Below are 16,936 nucleotides of genomic sequence, written 5' to 3'. Positions count from 1 at the left end.
AGAAGTCCAGGATTCAAGGCCTAGCACCTACGTGACAGCGCACGAATACCTGTAACTCCAGTTCCAGGAAATAGAACTTTCTCTTCTGGCTTCGTGGACTCCAGACGTACACATGGTACACAAACTTACACGTAAGCCAGAAACTCATGCGCATAAAATAATGAAATTTAAAAAAGAAAGAAAGCCAAGTAGGCCATTAAACATTGTTCCTTCATGGTTTCTGTTCCAGATCCCACTCCGGGTCCTTGCCTTGATCCTTACAGTGGCTTCCTTTAATGATAGACTGTAAAGTGCAAGATGAAGCTAACCCTTTCTTCCCGAGTTGGTCTTGGTCAGTATCTTGTCATAGCAACAGAAACGCTAAGTAAAGCTGAACGAGGTATCAGAAAGAGGCGTGTGATTGTAACGGCTCTGTACTGCTCTAGAGAAGATTAACAGAAGCATTGTGGACTTTGGGCTGAGAAAGCCATTGAGCACTTAAGGTTTAAAAGATTGTTTCACGAGAACTTGGAAGTCAGCGCTGAGAGCAGTGCGGACGATGGAAGCTTGGCCTGTGACGCTCCCGAAGGAAGCAAAGACAATCAGGGCTGTTGATGTGATAGACCGGCTGAGAATCTATAATGGGGGAAATCCGTGCTTTCCTGGGACAATGGATGCGGGCTAGCTGGAACTGGAAAAACATCTCAGCTGTAGTTAATAAGCGACCAGCATCACGGAGACAAAATCTTCTGGGAAGTATTTTCTCAGGGTCAGTGCTGTGCTTCCATGGGGCCAAGGCTGGAGCTTGACCTGGCAGCTGAACTTGGTGGCCTGGACAAGTCTTCCACATGATATTTAATTTGAAGGCGTGAAGGGGAGAGTCGGAGTCCCCGAAGAGGCCAAGGAAGGCCACTGGTGAAGGTGCAGCCTACGTTGCAGTGGGGATCCCAACATTTTCGACATTCCAAGCCCGTGGAGTGACCGAGTGACCGCCAAGGACAGCAGAAGCCCAGAGTAGAGCTGAGCCTACAAGCCGTGTGCTGCGTGGGGGTGGCAGGTTCAGAGATGTGGAATGTCGTCTACACCTTTAGATACTCAGAGGCTCCTGCGTGAGTCCCAGATGCCAGACACTGCTGGACTTCGATTTTCTTCAAATGTGATTGTTTTTAGATCGCTGTTTTTCCCTTTAGACTAAGAAGGTATTTAAGTTGTTGTTGTTGGGTTTTGTTTTTTTTTTAAATTTCACAGGAACTCACAGTTACAAGACTTTGGATATTTTTAAAAGACTTTGAACTTTAAAAGTGTTTGAATGTTTAAAAATACTGTGGGGCCTTCAAAGTGATACAATGTTTTGTATGTGGCAGTAGGATGCAGTGTTGGGATAAACAAGGAAAGGTTGTGGTTCAGTGTGGATGTGTTTGTGTGATCGGCTAGCAAAGGGATCAGCCACGCTGGTTACTTTTGTAAACTTGACCCAGATGGGAGTCAGTTGGGAAGATGGAGCCTCAGACTGGCCCATCGATATGTCTACAGGGCACGTTTTTGATTCATGATTGATGCGGGAAGGCCCAGCCTACTGTGGGCAGTAGCACTTCTGTGCAGGTGGTCCTGGGTTGTATAAGAAAGCAGGCAGAGAAGGCCTTGGACAGAAAGAGAGTAAAAAGTGTTCCTCTGCAGTCTTAGCACCCACATTCTGCCGTGAGCTCCAGTCCTGGCGTTCTTTGATGATGGATAAAAAGTGCAATCTGAAACGGACCCTTTCTTCCTCCCCAAACTGGTTGTGGCCAGGGTTTTCACACAGCAGCAGAAAGCAAACCAGAACAGATATTGTCTTATAAAAGTAAGGTAGAGGGGGCTGGAGAGGTGGCTCAGCAATTAAGAGCATTGCCTGCTCTTCCAAAGGTCCTGAATTCAATTCCCAGCAACTACATGGTGGCTCACAACCATCTATAATAAGGTCTGGTGCCCTCTTCTGGCCTGCAGGCATACATGTAGACAGAATATTGTATACATAATAAATAAATAAATAAATAAATAAATATTTTAAAAATAAACATTTTTTAAAAAGTAAGGTAGAGAATGACTAAGGAATACAGCTGATGTTGCTCTTTGGCCTGCGTGTCATGTGCACACAAGCCCATGTACACATATGTGTAGTCACATGCATGTTTACATAGGAACATGTGCGTGTACCCAGTAGTAAGGAAGCAGCTGACAAAGACCGTCGCCTTGGTTTTAATGTTAGCTCGCCACAAATTAGGAGCATCGGAGTTGGGCGACTCATCTAAAGATTCTTTGTGCTTGCTTTATTTGGTGTGGCAAGGCCCCACCGAGGTAGGGAGTGGCCCTTTCAGGCAACAGCCTCTGCCTGCCTGGGTTGTTGCCCACTCCTGGTGCTGCTGTGTTTCTTTGCTGACAGCAGAATCAGTACTTTTCCGCTTCTGTCCTGGGGCAGGGAACAAAGGTTCTCCAGAAACTCTGGGCTTCTAGCTCCAGAATGGGACTACGGAGGCACCTTGTCCTGTGGGACCGAGTCACTGCCCGTTGTCGCCCCCTGTGTGAGGTAGGTAGTCTGGGACGGCTGTGACTGTTGAGGCTCCCAGCCTCAAGGACTGGTATTCTTTTGAGCCTAGGGCAGGGGTTTCATTGAGGCTAGTGAGGGGCTTCATAGAGGCTAGGGAGGGGCTTCATAGAGACCAGGGGAGGGGCTACATAGAGGCTGGGGGAGGGGCTTCATAGAGGCTAAGGAGGGGCTTCATAGAGGCTGGTGGAGGGGCTTCATAGAGGCTAGGGAGGGGCTTCATAGAGGCTAAGGAGGGGCTTCATAGAAGCTAGGGGGAGGGGCTTCATAGAGGCTAGGGGAGGGGCTTCATAGAGGCTGGTGGAGGGGCTACATAGAGGCTGTGGGAGGGGCTTCATGGAGGCTAGGGGGAGGGGCTTTATAGAGGCTAGGGGGAGGGGCTTCATAAAGGCTAGGGGAGGGGCTTCATAGAGGCTAGGGGGAGGGGCTTCATAGAGGCTAGGGGGAGGGGCTTCATAGAGGCTAGGGAGGGGCTTCATAGAGGCTAGGGAGGGGCTTCATAGAGACCAGGGGAGGGGCTTCATAGGGGCTAGGGAGGGGCTTCACAGAGGCTAGGGAGGGGCTTCACAGAGGCTAGGGGAGGGGCTTCATAAAGGCTAGGGGAGGGGCTTCATAAAGGCTAGGGAGGGGCTTCATAGAGGCTAGGGAGGGGCTTCATAGAGGCTGGGGAGGGGCTTCATAGAGGCTAGGGAGGGGCTTCATAGAACTTAAGTACAGGCTGTTGAAAGCCAGGCTTTGCCCACGAGAAGAACAAAGTAAACCCTCCTGGATCCTTTTCAATCTACCAGGGGTTTCCAAAGACGTTTGCTTCTTTACTCCCTTCTCCCCTAAGGAAAACGTTACTGATTTCAAAGACCAGAACCCTGCAAACAGTAAAGCTAAAATGTAAACCCTTGGCAGGTGTCAGCATGCATGGAAGGCCCTGCACGATCCTCCCAGTCAGAGATGGCTTAGTAATATGACTATAGTAGAGACCAACTCCTTCTGTTCACAAAGGAAGCCACTTCACTTGGTCTTTGGGATGGTTGTCTCCATATCTCCAAAATAATATGTACATACTGTCATCTTTACAGCATTGTTCATATTCTCGCGTTCTAATTGTTCTGGTTTTAGATCCCACTTGCTCATTGGAACAAAATGAAAAGAACAGCCTGTTCTCTGAACAACCTGCTCTATAGTTCTGGTTTCCTCTGCCTTTCCCAGGAAAACTCAACGCTTCTAGATATTTCTTTGCATTTATCTCCGCATTTCTAACTACTGCTCTGTTCTAGCTATGACTACAACTTCCTGCAATGGAAGACACAGACTTCATTTTCTCCTGCTCTCCCAATGTATTTGCGCCACAATGCTCTTCCCAAATTATCACCTGGCTCTAACATTTGATTAACTGAACATTTAATTAAGATCATGTAAATCCTGATCAAACTAAGATACATGTCATACTATTACTGTATTGCCTTTATGGTAGGCATTTTGATTTTTCTCTGCAATTAATAGCTGTGTCTCTGTATCTGTCCATGTTTCATTTTTCATGGACCTCTCATGTGTTCAGTTTCTTCTCTGCCAGGAATGGTAGTCTGATCCCTGCTCGCAGATTTGTGAGGCATTCTTTGTGTCCCATTTTTTTCTCAGAGACATCGTTACCCGCCTGTACCCCTCTGTATCAATATGAACTTCTCACTCTCTAGGCTTGCAAAATTTCTTGCGCAAATCACCATCACAATGATCTACAGGTCCCATCTTCATCTCTAGTGAAATGGAGTCCCCCCCCCCCAAAAAAAATTCCTGGGTCTTACGTCTTTCTTGTTTTTGCTTTTTCTTTCTCAGTTTTCTAGATCACACCCCGAGTAGTCTCCCATAAAAGGATGCACAAAAAGTGAAATTTCTGATTTCTTTTTGCCAGGAAGTCTCTTTATTTTGTTTTCATACTTTATTGATTCTTTGGCTGCGTTTCTCTTTATGCATTACTTGTGTTTCAAATCTAGTACCGAAGTTGAAAAGTCTGATGCATTCTGACTCCTTTGAGCAGAAGACTCATTCTTGATCCGTTTTCCAGGGGCTTTGGCGTTATCTCCCTGTTTCTTAATGATGGGCTCAGGTGTGGGCACTTTGAAATCTGAAACGCTAAGTTCTTGCTAAGCACTTCCAGCTGGGAGGTGGTAGCCTCCAATTCTGAATGTGTCTCTAGGAACTTTGCAGTGGTCTTACTATCTCGTTGTCTGACACTTCTTCTTCTGGGGTTCCTTTTACTCTCAGACATTTCTCCAACTCAGATATTATACCTTCTGGATGGACTTTCCAAGTCTCAGATCTACTCATCCTTGGATTCTACTTTGACCAGCTTTCTTTAACTTTGTGTTCTAATCCTCCTTTTTTTTTTTAAAAAAAAAAAAAAAAAGCTTTCTCTGTGGATTTCACATCACGCAACGTTATCCCGTCCAATCTCCCTGTCTCTTGGTATCATCCCTTTTCCCTTGCAACCTCCCCGCTCCCAAAAGAAAATTTAAACGAAAATCAAAACCCACAACCAACCAAACAGACGAAAGTCTCAGCGTGGAAGCTGCAGTGTGTCACAATGAGTCACACAGTGAACCCTTCAGTCCTTACATCCTTACCGGAAGTGCTCATTGCACTGAGTCACGGGCCTGGTTCGAGGCCCCTGGCTTCCGTTACACTATCAATACTGGACCCTCACCGGGACTCCTCTTGGATATTCTGTTGTTGTTCTGTGTCATGGAGATGCTGCAGCTTTGCGGCTGCGGGTCCAGCCCCTTCACATGCTCCAGAAGTTCAAAGATGAGGTAGATATTGAGGGGGGGCAGCTCACCATCCTGGTTCTGGTCCTGGGTGGCAGCTGGGTTGGTCAGTCTGCCAGCTCTTCCTCATTGTTGCCATCAAGGTGAGCTCTCTGGCGTTGGCTGCTCTGGTTAGCTCACCCAGTGCAACAGGCAGCTAGGAGCAGGGCCGGTTCTCCTGGAATCATGCCACTGGCCCCGGCTCATCGACACCGCCAGGACCAGGCGGTGGTCCGCTTTCCCAGAGCCGCAGTTGGTGAGGGGTAGGACCAGGTTTCCCCCTCTTAGGCTCCTGAGGCCAGTTAGTGCACTTGCCTGGGGGGGAGGGGGTCAAGGAGTAGGGCCGTCTTCCCCTCACCCACGCTACCACACGGTAGATGTGGTGGAGAGCAGGGTCGGCTCTCCTGCTCTCACGCCCTCAGGGCGAGATCACCTGCATGCCCACCAACAGGGCCAGCGTTAGTGTGCTGCCCAGGTAAGGGCCAGGGCCAGGAGAGGCAGGACAAGCCCTCCTGCCTGCTGCAGGTACCAGGGGTGCCCTAAACCTCTTAATGATTTTTTTTTTTACTTATATATGTCGTTTTAGGGAGTCTTGTCCCTATTTTTCTTTTTTTCTGTTTTTAACATTATTTGTTAAATTTTTGCATGTGTACTTGTGTGCCTATGCCTTGGAATACACGTGTGCAGATCAGAGGACAATTGTGGGGATTGATTTTTTTTATTTTCACCACCTTTCTGCTGGGAATTAAACTCAGAGCCCCATGGATGCCAGAGGGATGCTCTGCCTGAGCTACGCCCTCAACTCTTTTTCCTTAATTGGCCTTCAATCAGACCGCTCCATTTTTATTTTATAGATCGAAACTGAAGGGACTCTGGCTGGCGGGATCACAGCGAGCTTGGCTCTGGCAGGCCTTACCCTTCTGCATTCCCTCTGCCTTGCTAAAAACCATTAGATTGCATTCCTCCGGCTGGCCACCGAGGTCTATTCTACCCTTATTTGGCTGCCCCTTCTCCTGAGGCTGACTGCAGAGGTCCAGCAATCCTTTGACTCACCGAATTTACATGCCCCCATTCAAATTAAACGCCTTATCCTAACACAGGGTTTTCCCCTTTGCCGTTATAAACCACCATTTGCCTGTGCGCCACATCTGTCTCCTCTCTACCCAGAGGCTGTTCTTTCTCCACCTGCACAAATACCCCCGCCCCCTTTCCCTTGTCCCCTTCCCCTTCTCCCTGGCCCTCTGCCTACTGTCTCTGTCTCTCATTCTCTGCGTTTCCTTGGGGTGGCAGCTGACAGTTCAGAGGTTTAGTCCGTCATTATCAAGGTGGGACATGGCATTCAGGCAGACATGGTGGTGCTGAAGTTGAGAGTCCTACATCTTGATGGATAGGTAACAGGAGATACCAGGGCTGAGATACCGGGCGTGTGATGCCTACAGAAGCCAGATGAGGGCATTGAATCCTCTGGAACTGGAGCTACAGACAGTTGTGAATCACCCTGTGGGTGGTGGGAACAGAACCCTGGTCCTCTGGAAGAGCATCCGGGGCTCTTAATCCACTGAGCCGCCTCTTCAGTCCTAGCAATGCGATGCTTTGGAGAGCAAACAGCATTTTTCTATTTTCTATAGCTCCCCCTGGCCATTAGGATTGTTTTAACACATGAGTCTTCTCTTTACTAAACTCATATCTGTGAGGCGGGGTTAACAGTTGATGAGGGGTCTTGTGTGGTCATGTGGCTTTATAGAATGCGAGGTGTCATTGTGGGGTGGAGAAAACATTGGTCTCCTCCCAGGATCTGTTCAATTTTTGCAGGAGAGAAAAAAAAATATTCCCCAGTTTCTTGCTTGGGGAAGTGACTGTAGAACATTTTACAGTGAAATATATTTCTAAATATTAGCACTCACACACACATGAAACAGTATTTGATTTTCCTGCCTGTCATGAATCTGGATGTTGAGCGGTTTGCGGAAGCTGTATTGTCCTGGCTGTGAGGACTTTTCCTGCGGGTATCTGGGTTCTCTGAGCTTTCTGGGGAGCTGTATTGTCTAGCTTGTAAGGACCCCGTGGTGCAGAGCTGCTGGCTGCTGTGTGAGGAGCCGTATTATCCTGCCTGTGAGGGCAGGTGGGAGGCGGTGTCAGACACTCCAGGGTCACCTCACCCACTCTTCTGCGGTGTTCCCCATCAAGGAAGTATTACTTTTCCAGGGCTGCCTTAAACAATACCATTTTATTTGCTCACGATTCTGTGGCTGAGAGGAAGGTTAAGTTGTCAGTGGTTTGGGTTTCTCCACCCCTCCTGGGCTTGCAGTCTGCCTTCTCACTGTGTCCTCTCGTGACCTTTATTGTGGGTGCTTCCTGGTGACGGTGTGTCTCCTACAAGGTCACCATCTCTGGGGATGAGGGCCCCACCCTGTAAAGGTTTGTAGTATAAGCTGAGGTACTGGGGCTTCAGCGTAGAGATTTGGGGGCACGGCTCAGTCCATGACAGAGGATAAAGACCTGGCTCTCTTGGGCACAATTGGGGCAAAATCCAAAGAGCCATGACACCTCCCGGGCATAGGCAAACCCTGCACCACAGTTCTGTATCTCCGCTAGCGCAGTTTGTTGTCTCTCTGGAGGTGTTGGTCCTAAGGGTACCCCTGGACAAGCATTCAACGCTCCACACCATCCCCAAGTCTGCTTTCTGGGGAAGTCAGCCCATAAAAATGCTGACCATGATCCCCTAACTGATTTCCTAATCCATTCATCCAGCTGATTTCATAACCTACAGTGGGAAAACACCGGCCTAAGGGTCCTGCTGTCTGAGGAACAGAGCTCCGATTGTGCATCAGGGGAGAAAGCTGAGATCGTGGAGTCATCCTCAGCATAGCTTCCTGTTCTGCTCAGTTATCCTCTCCCTGCCCCCCACCCCTTATCCCGCACCCCCTATTCTTCTGCCAGCAGACACTTAGTGCTACCTACGGTTTCCTATGAATAAACCTCCATATCCCAGGTGGCTGTTTGGCTATTGATCGTCTGTGTTTGGGCCATAAAAGTGGTTGCTTGATCCAACACATGCTTTCAATTTATCTCAAACTTTAAATCTGTGCCTCGAACCCTCTATGTCAAAAGGGCTAACGCTAACTGACCTCAGTTCCTTTTCAGGGAAATGTCTTATTCACACCTAGGCTTCAGCCATCTTGTTCACACCTAAGCTTCAGCGGCCTTCTTCACAGTTAGGCTTCAGCTGTCTTAGTCACACCTAGGCTTCAGCCATCTTAGTCACACCCAGGCTTCAGCTGTCTTAGTCACACCTAGGCTTCAGCCATCTTAGTCACACCTAGGCTTCAGCTGTCTTAGTCACACCTAGGCTTCAGCCATCTTAGTCACACCTAGGCTTCAGCTGTCTTAGTCACACCTAGGCTTCAGCCATCTTAGTCACACCCAGGCTTCAGCTGTCTTAGTCACACCTAGGCTTCAGCCATCTTAGTCACACCTAGGCTTCAGCTGTCTTAGTCACACCTAGGCTTCAGCCATCTTAGTCACACCTAGGCTTCAGCTGTCTTAGTCACACCTAGGCTTCAGCCATCTTATTCACACCTCGGCTTCTCATTCCCAGTAGAACTGTTAACCCTCCTCTATTCTTTCCTACCAAGTACGCTGGCCCATTTTTCTGTTGCTGCGTCATAAAACGCCCGAGTCTAACACATTCAGAAGGCAGTGGTTTTCAACCTTCCTCACGCTGTGATCCTTTAATACAGTTCCTCATGTTGTGGTGACACCCCCCCCAACCATAAAGTTATTTCTATTGCGACTTCATAACTATAATTCTGTTACTGGTATGAGTCATAATGCAAATACTTGATATGCTAGGGTATCTGTGAAAGGGTTGTTTGACCCCTAAAGGTTGGTAAGTCACCAGTTGAGAAGCGCAGTTCTGGGGGCATGGTGCTAGCTCTGGTATGGCCCACTTGCTAGGTTGCAGTTGCCTTCCAGCAGAAGCAATTATGAGAGGGAAGAGCACATGGGTAGGAAGCTAAATAGCTGAAAAGGGTCAAGCTAGTTCTCTCTCTCTCTCTCTCTCTCTCTCTCTTATGACAGAGTCTCACTAAGTAGACCAGGCTAGCCTTGAACTCACAGTGCTCTGCCTGCCTTCGCCTCCCAAGAGCTGACAGTAAGGTCGGTCCCACAATGCAAGGCTTTGACCAGATCTCCCTTCAACGTCTCCCATGGGAACCGCGATGCCAAGAGAACTGTAGATTCCTTCCAAGACCTCAGCTCAAACAAGGACTGGATCACCATCCACAGTTCTCCACCAAGTATCTCTGTGGCTTTCACTACTGATGTCCGAGCTGGCAGCATTGGGATTCTCAGGAGACATGGACCACAGCAGGTTAACTGAGAGATGGCATCTTCCCATGCTCCTCTGCAGGCCCAGCGAGAGGATGGGCTTGCTCATGGTCATTCTGCCATAGTTTGCTGGAACTTGGTGGCAGTCGGATCACTATGGTGGCTGTGAAGTATGACAGGAGACACTTGAGTTTTGCTTTTGCATCTTTTCCTGTGGGGATTTTTATGTGGGGAGCTTTGTTTGTTTGTTTGTTTGTTTGTTTTATAAAAATACAAAGTTAAACATGCAGACCCGTCCCTGGAAAGTCCCAAGGAGCCAAGAAGACTTTTAAATTTAAAGCTGATATAAGAGAGGGAAGCGCTAAAATACATGAGAGCTGATCAAATTCGAGGGAATTTAAAGCAAAAAAGTACAAGGCAGGCCAACAGGAGGGGGATTAAAACTGGCCCTAGAGCTGAGGGCTGAGAGAAACAACCAGGTTTTAAAAACAAACAAACAAAAAAACCCACTTCCCAGTTCTCCAATCAGGATGCTGTCTATCAAACATGCCCCAGTCTTAGAGATAAAGGAGGAAGAAAAATGGCCTCTGCTCTGCCCTGAAGAATTCACATCACTTACGAATGATGAAGCAAAAATAGTAAAGCAAAATATATGAAATATATACACACAAATCAGTTCTGCATTCCTTAGAATCCACTATTATGCTCGTATCTCTTCTTAAAGAAGAGGTGAATTATAGTGTAGTATGGCTTATGCTCACACCCTGTGGCACCTAATATCAACCCCGAAAGAGAAAGAATTGTCATGGGGGCTGGGGAGATGGCTCAGAGGATAAAGCTCTCACCACACAACCAGGAGGACCGAAGTTCAGACCTCCTGACCCACCCAAAGCTGACCGCAGAAGCTCACCGTTTTAATCTGAAAGTGTCCTTTGGAAGAGGGAGGCAGTCACGGGGTTACCCCAAGAAACTGCAGTCAGCTACCTTGTCCTAAGCAGCTGTAAACAGGAGATCCTACTAAAAAAAATGTGGAAGGTGACACATGCTGGGGGTTGTCCCCTTACCTTGGCACATGGATGTGCCCACGGCGCGACACACAGATATCATACATACACACAAGAAAGAAGACAGTCATTGCCGCGAATGGGGGAGGCCCTTCCACTAGCCTTAAAATCACAAAGGCAGCAGAGACTCGCCTCCCTACCTTCCCCCAGCCCACGCTCCACCGATCCGGAGGCTTTGGCAGGGCTTGACAAGTGGGCTGGTGCTCCTCTCGGGTGTTGGCTCTGGAGGGTACTGGTTTAGTTGGCTGCCAATTAATCTTGTCAGGCAGCCTGCAGATGCCAGCTGTAGCTCAAACACCCTCATGGCAAATACCCACCCCACCCACTCACTGAGCCCGTGTCTCGTAGGTGCAGGCTTTGCTGCAAAATGTGAGTACAATATTTTAATCTGGACGAACCTTAGGGCATCTGTTCTTCCTGAAGAAAAAAATAAAAGGTTCAACGCTCAGTGTATATACGTTTTGGTGTTTTCAAAAATAGAAAAATCCTATTTTGAATATGAGGGAGTTTTGAGAAACCAGTTTAAGAATAAATAACTCCATTGTGCTGCGTCAAGCTTGTTTGTGAATAAAAAAGAAACATAATGATCATTGGGGGGGGAACACGTCTGCTGAGCAGTGGGAGTGTGAATATTTGTACCTGTGTGAGGGAGAGGAGCCTGTGGGTTTGTGGGAAGTGGGTGCGGGTCACTAAGTCAGCAGGCGTGGGAGGAGGCTGGGCGCTGAGTCAGCGCCCGCCCGCCCTGCGGAGGGCAGGTATGTGTGGGCGGGTGGAGAAAGCAGCTCTGGCAACTTTGCATGCGAATAGCTTAAGGAAACAGTCCACGCATTTTTCAAAAGCCTTAGAACGCTGGGTGTCAAAACTGAAGCCGAGCCCGGCTGTTCAGGCGCCCTTACCAAGATGGTTGGTCTAAAGGCTTAACATGATGATTTATTTCTGACCTGTGTGGGGGGTGTTGTTTTGTTTTGTTTTTCAGGCTGATAATTGATGGTGCCCACTCTGGTGCCTTTGGCGGAGCCCTTTTTCTGCCCGTCCCCTCTTGTCAGAGTGACCTCCGAGTTGCCTCTGCGCACATGTAGGACACGGAAGGTGAGCTTAGAGTTTCCATCCAAAATGAGCTTTAACAGCCCAGGAAGAGAGTGCCACCCTTCTAACTGGACAGGGGATGTCAAATCCTACCCCCATTCAAGTCTGAAAGAGCACAGGAACACCAAGTAGACAGGGAGCCATAGTACGTGTTGATGAACTCCTACATGCTATGTAGTTAGGCACAGCGAACTCAGAAGGACTTGGCCCTGGAGTCCACACAGTTTGATGAACCAAGCAATAAATCAGAAGCACGCCTGGGCGTGATGTGGAAGTACACAGCTGTAATCCCAGCCCCGGGGAAGCAGAGGCTTGTGGGTCAGGTTAACGCCGCTGGCCTCAGCTCCTAGGGAGTTCGTCACTGGTCTGAGCTACAGAAGGTGCCGACTTAACCACGCCAACAACACAAGCCCAAACATGGATACATGCAAGGGTGTTGGTCTTAATCCACAGCACCCTGCTGATGTAGGAGGGGTGTGGGAATCCCAGGGGCAGAAGTTAAGTAACTGAGTGGATGGAGACGTGAAGCAGCCGCCCCACTCAGGCACTACTGTTCTGGTCTGTGGACAGGTAGGAAGGTGGTGGTGGTGGTGGGGAATCACTGAGTCTCTGAGTTTCCTGGTTGGCAGGAAAGGAAGCTTCATGGGGCAGACCCTGGCTGAGGAACCACTCCTCCCATCTCTGCTGGCCTGGCCTCTATCCCTTTGAACTATTTCAGATGAGCTTGCTGCCAGCCGAGTGTCCAAACAGAGAAAAGAAAGTTGGGATTTTCTCTTTTCTTTCAGCCAATCCTATCCCAGATTTTTTGTCTCTCTCATCTCCTTTACCTTTAAAATCTATCTTTTAACGCAGATGTTTTGCTGTGGGAACTCCTTCAGCCAATAGCCTTTAAGATACTTGCCCACTTTGGGTGTGCTCTCGTGTACTATAAATGCAGAGGTAAAAGCATGCATGGGTCCCTTCACTGCTGGGTTCAGTTCCAGTTCCCAGCACATGCAGAGGACTACAGATCACTACTCTCTCTGTGAATTTATCCCCTAATAAATTACCTTTGTTTTACTCCATTCTGGGCTAGTATGGTACTCTATTGTACTGTAACAGTTTGGTGTCCACGTGGCCAGAGTCCATGCCATTACTGGACCCTGCCCAGAAGGTCTGCAGCCTTCTCCCACCCAACACAGTTGAACTACCCCTCTGGCGTGCAGCTGCACACTGTTTGACTGGCCTGCCATGTGGCTGTATGGCGACTTGGCAATTTCCCGCCTGCCCGACATGAAGTTAATGGCAAAGGGGTATAATACACAGTAAAATCAGATGATGGTCCTCTTATTTAGCACAAAACAAAGTGGCCTGGGGACATGGTTTAATTGGTAAAGGATCCTGAGTTCTGATTTCTAGGATCCATGTAAAATACAGGGGTTGTACTGAATGTCTTTAGCCCAGCGTTGGAGAGGTAAGATCCACGACTAGCCAGCCAGATTGAGCAAGCTTCAGGTTCAGCAACAAACCTCACAGAAGAAAAGTAAAGCACAATTAAGGAAAGCTATCTGGGGTTGACCTTAGGCCTCTATAAACATGCGCACACATGTGCATATATATGTGCACACACCAATACTTAAAAGTACATATCCCATACACATAACCCAGTACACATACCAAGGAATAAAAAAATGAAAATAAAATAAAAACAAAACTTTGTTAGTCTTTAAGATGTTTCAGAAATGGCAAAAATACAAGATTTGACTGCCTGTGGGATGCTAAAGGAGCTGAGTTTATCATGTCATAAAGATAGTGTGCTATTAATTGCAATACTTATTTTGGTAGTTTGAATAGGAATGGCCTCCACGGGTTCATAGATCTAAATGCATGATTATTAGGGAGCGGCACTCTTGAGGGGGATTAGATGTGACCTTGTTGACGGACATGTGTCACTAGGGGTGGGATTTGGGCTTTCAAATGTTCAAGAGAGGCCCTGTGTCTCTCTTCCTGCTGCCTGCCTCTCCAGATGTAGAACTCTCAACTGGCTCTCCAGCACCATGTCTGCCTGCCTGCCACTGGGTCCCACCATGACGTCAATGAACTCAACCTGTGAATCTGTAAGCCAGCCCCAATGAAATGCCTTCCTCTGTAAGAGCTGCTGTGGTCATAGTGTTCTTCACAGCAACAGAACATTAACCAACACACTTACTGTGTCACTGTATTTGATTTTTAAAATGTAGGCCTATTTGGTGTCGGTGGCTGACTGTAATGTCACCATTCATGTATTGAAATCCGGGTCTCCAGCACCCCTGGATGTGACCGTAAACAGAAATAACCTTTCCAAAGGCGAGCAGAGTGGGGCTGATAGGGCCTTCATCCACCATGGCAGCTCTTTGTGAGAAGGGGTTAGTGCACAGACCTGGCACAGAAGAAGGTGTGTCCTGGCTGCCATAAGAAAGCCGGCTGAGCAAGCCTGGGAGAGCAAGCCAGTGAGCAGCATCCCTCCATGGCCTCTGCATCAGCTCATGTACTGCTCCAGCTTCCTGCACTGAGTTGGTCTTCCTGAGCTCTCTGCATCCTGCCTATGAGATGTGAGCTCTTAGCTGCTGCTCCAACCGTCTGCCTTGCTCCCCCAACATAGACTGCCCCTCTCTGAAACTGTCAACTCAACTAAACTCGTTCTTTCAAATGTTGCTTGGGTCGCGGTGCTTTATCGTTGCAGCAACCCATAGAAGGACGGATTAAGAATGGGCTCAACACAATGAAAACAGGATGGTGGTAAGATGTTCAGAGAACCTTAGAGAAGCCGGGAACACAAGCAGCTTAATAAGGAACCGAGAGGAATGAGCTGGTAGTGGCTGCAGACCCCTGAGCTGACGAGTGGCCTCTGCCTACGGCCCTCAGCCCCCCAAGGTAGTTTCTGCTGGTGCAACCGCAGGAACTACTGTTAGGTAAAGACTCTGGTAGTCAGCAGTTGAGTAAGCTGCCTCCTCATCTTGCCCCGTATAAGTGTGTCTGGGAGAACAGGTGGCTTTCTGCTTGGTGTCCTGAGTCAACACCCTTCACTGCACAGCCACAGACTAGTGCTGAATGGCAGAACACAGTTCTATAAAACTGCAGGTTTCCTGTGTGCCAGCCCCCTCCAGGGAAACGGCAGGAGGTCTGTCTTCTTGGACTTGTCACCTTCCTCTTTACCTGCTGCCTGGGACATACCTGAAGGTGTCCCCTTGCCCCATGATTGCTCTCTAAGCCACCCTTCTTGCCTTTGTAACTAACTCCCAGTTCGTCATATCTTACCCACTGAATCCTCTTACCCGGCCTTTCTTCAGCGGTCCCTCCCTGGGAAGTTCCCCTTGTGGCTTCTGTGGCGCTCACTACCCTTTTGCTGCGCTTCTCAGTTTCTGTTGTGGGCTTCTCTTTATCGCTCCCCCCCCCCTCTCTGAGGCAGACCTGTTTAAGTATTCTTTCCCGGGCCTCTGATCTCCCTCTCTGCACTCTGCCCCAGCGCTCTTAGCTTCAGTTAATGCTCAGACACCCAACAGTCATGCCTCTTCTTTCTTCTGCCTTCTTGAGCTCCACTCCTCCTGTCCAGTTACCTACTCGTTTCTTGATAGTCTGCAAAGTTACTCCCAAATGGAATCTGTGTCCACCCTTGCTTTGCGTCTCCTCCTTCTATCAGAGATAGAAGGGTCACTAACGCAAATCAGAAACCCAAATCCCTCTCCTGAGAAATTTGTAGGCAATTTTCAGTGAAGTTTAGGCTTACCCCACTGTCCGTCTTGCTTTGAATATTAGCTGGCCTGGCCTGTCTGCACTTCAAATGGTTTTACTTCCTTTTTCTTATCTTTCCTCCATTTCGCCTCCAAGAACTTTGAAGTGCGCCCCGTAGGAGCTGTACAAGCAGTTCAGTAGATTGCACAAACTTTTCCAGATAAAATGAATTAGAACGGAAAATATAAGGTGCGCTGGCTAGTTTTGTGTCAAATTGACACCAGCTAGCTAGCGTCATTTGGGAAGAGAGAGTCTCGTTTGAGAAAATGGCCCTGCCAGACTGTCCTGTGGGCAAACACTAGGGCCATTTTCTTGACTGATGATTGATGGGGAGGACTCAGTTCTTTGTGTGTGTTGACACCCCTGGACTGCAGGTCCTGGGTGCTATAAGTAAACAGGCCCTTTTCTGTGGCTTCGGCATGTCCAGTTCATACAGCATACTATCAAACAGTCTAAGCAAGAGTCATTTCTAACCCAAATGACTAGCCTTGTCACACTGAAGGCAAATTCCATAATGGGTTTCTTCAATGCCCATCAACCTCTCTGAAGTAATTGGTACTGCCAGAAGCAGACATGTCTTATTGTTGAGAAAACTCTAAGTTCTTAATACATTTTAAATGTCATATTCTGTAGGTCTTTGGGATGTTGAGGTGTTGATTAGCTACCTAATATATCTCTGAATATTAAAGATGACTATCTATTAATCTGTAATATTTAACTATACCTTGTATTTTTAAATGAGCCATACAAACACGAGACCTTAAACAAGAATAGAAACATATATACACAGTGTAGCAAATCAACCTTAAATTTTTATCAATAGACCAAGTATTCCTCTCTATATTATATCCCCTTTTAAATGAAAACAAACATTTATAAACAATCATTTTGGGAATTTTGATGTAGTTTTCTCCAAACTGCTTTCTGTTGTGTGTTGGGCAAAGTATTTTTAAGGTTCCTTTCGGGGGGAGGTCTTGTTCCATCAAACAACATTACCCTGGAAGGAATCCACAGATTCTGGTATTCTGTGGAAACAAACGCAAAATCTCTTTTTCAAAGTAGCATATCCTTAGACTAAAATTTTGAAGTCAAGATACCTTTAAAATATATATGTTGGTTTAGCTTAGCAGCCCATACAATGAAATATCTCTCTGTACTTAGCTCATTCACAGTCAAAAAATTCAAAGAAAACACATTACTATGTATAATCCAGACCCTCTGTGTATATTCCATCTTTATGTGGCTTATTTTTCTTTACTCTTTTAGTCTATGACTGTCTGTAATCTTTTATATTACTTTTACTGTGTCTTTAAAGACACTACTTATTTTTATAACTCTTTATACTCTTTTTC

At 47.5% G+C, this 16,936-nt stretch overlaps 1 long non-coding RNA gene across 2 annotated transcripts; it reads left to right on the top strand.

The window, feature by feature from the left end:
- The first annotated feature begins 233 nt into the window (after positions 1–233).
- On the top strand, positions 234–14,506 carry LOC125414239 (uncharacterized). 2 transcript variants are annotated; one of them, XR_015736848.1, is made up of 3 exons: positions 234–1,178; positions 11,725–11,837; positions 13,840–14,506. It is a non-coding gene; the product is annotated as an uncharacterized LOC125414239 (long non-coding RNA). The 2 variants fall into 2 exon arrangements; XR_015736849.1 differs by lacking the exon at positions 234–1,178 and adding an exon at positions 2,269–2,542.
- Positions 14,507–16,936: the final 2,430 nt, after the last annotated feature.

Source organism: Myodes glareolus, chromosome 27 (assembly GCF_982192425.1).
Source record: "Myodes glareolus chromosome 27, mMyoGla1.1, whole genome shotgun sequence".
NCBI lineage: Eukaryota > Metazoa > Chordata > Mammalia > Rodentia > Cricetidae > Myodes > Myodes glareolus.
This window is presented reverse-complemented; position numbering and strand designations above follow the sequence as displayed.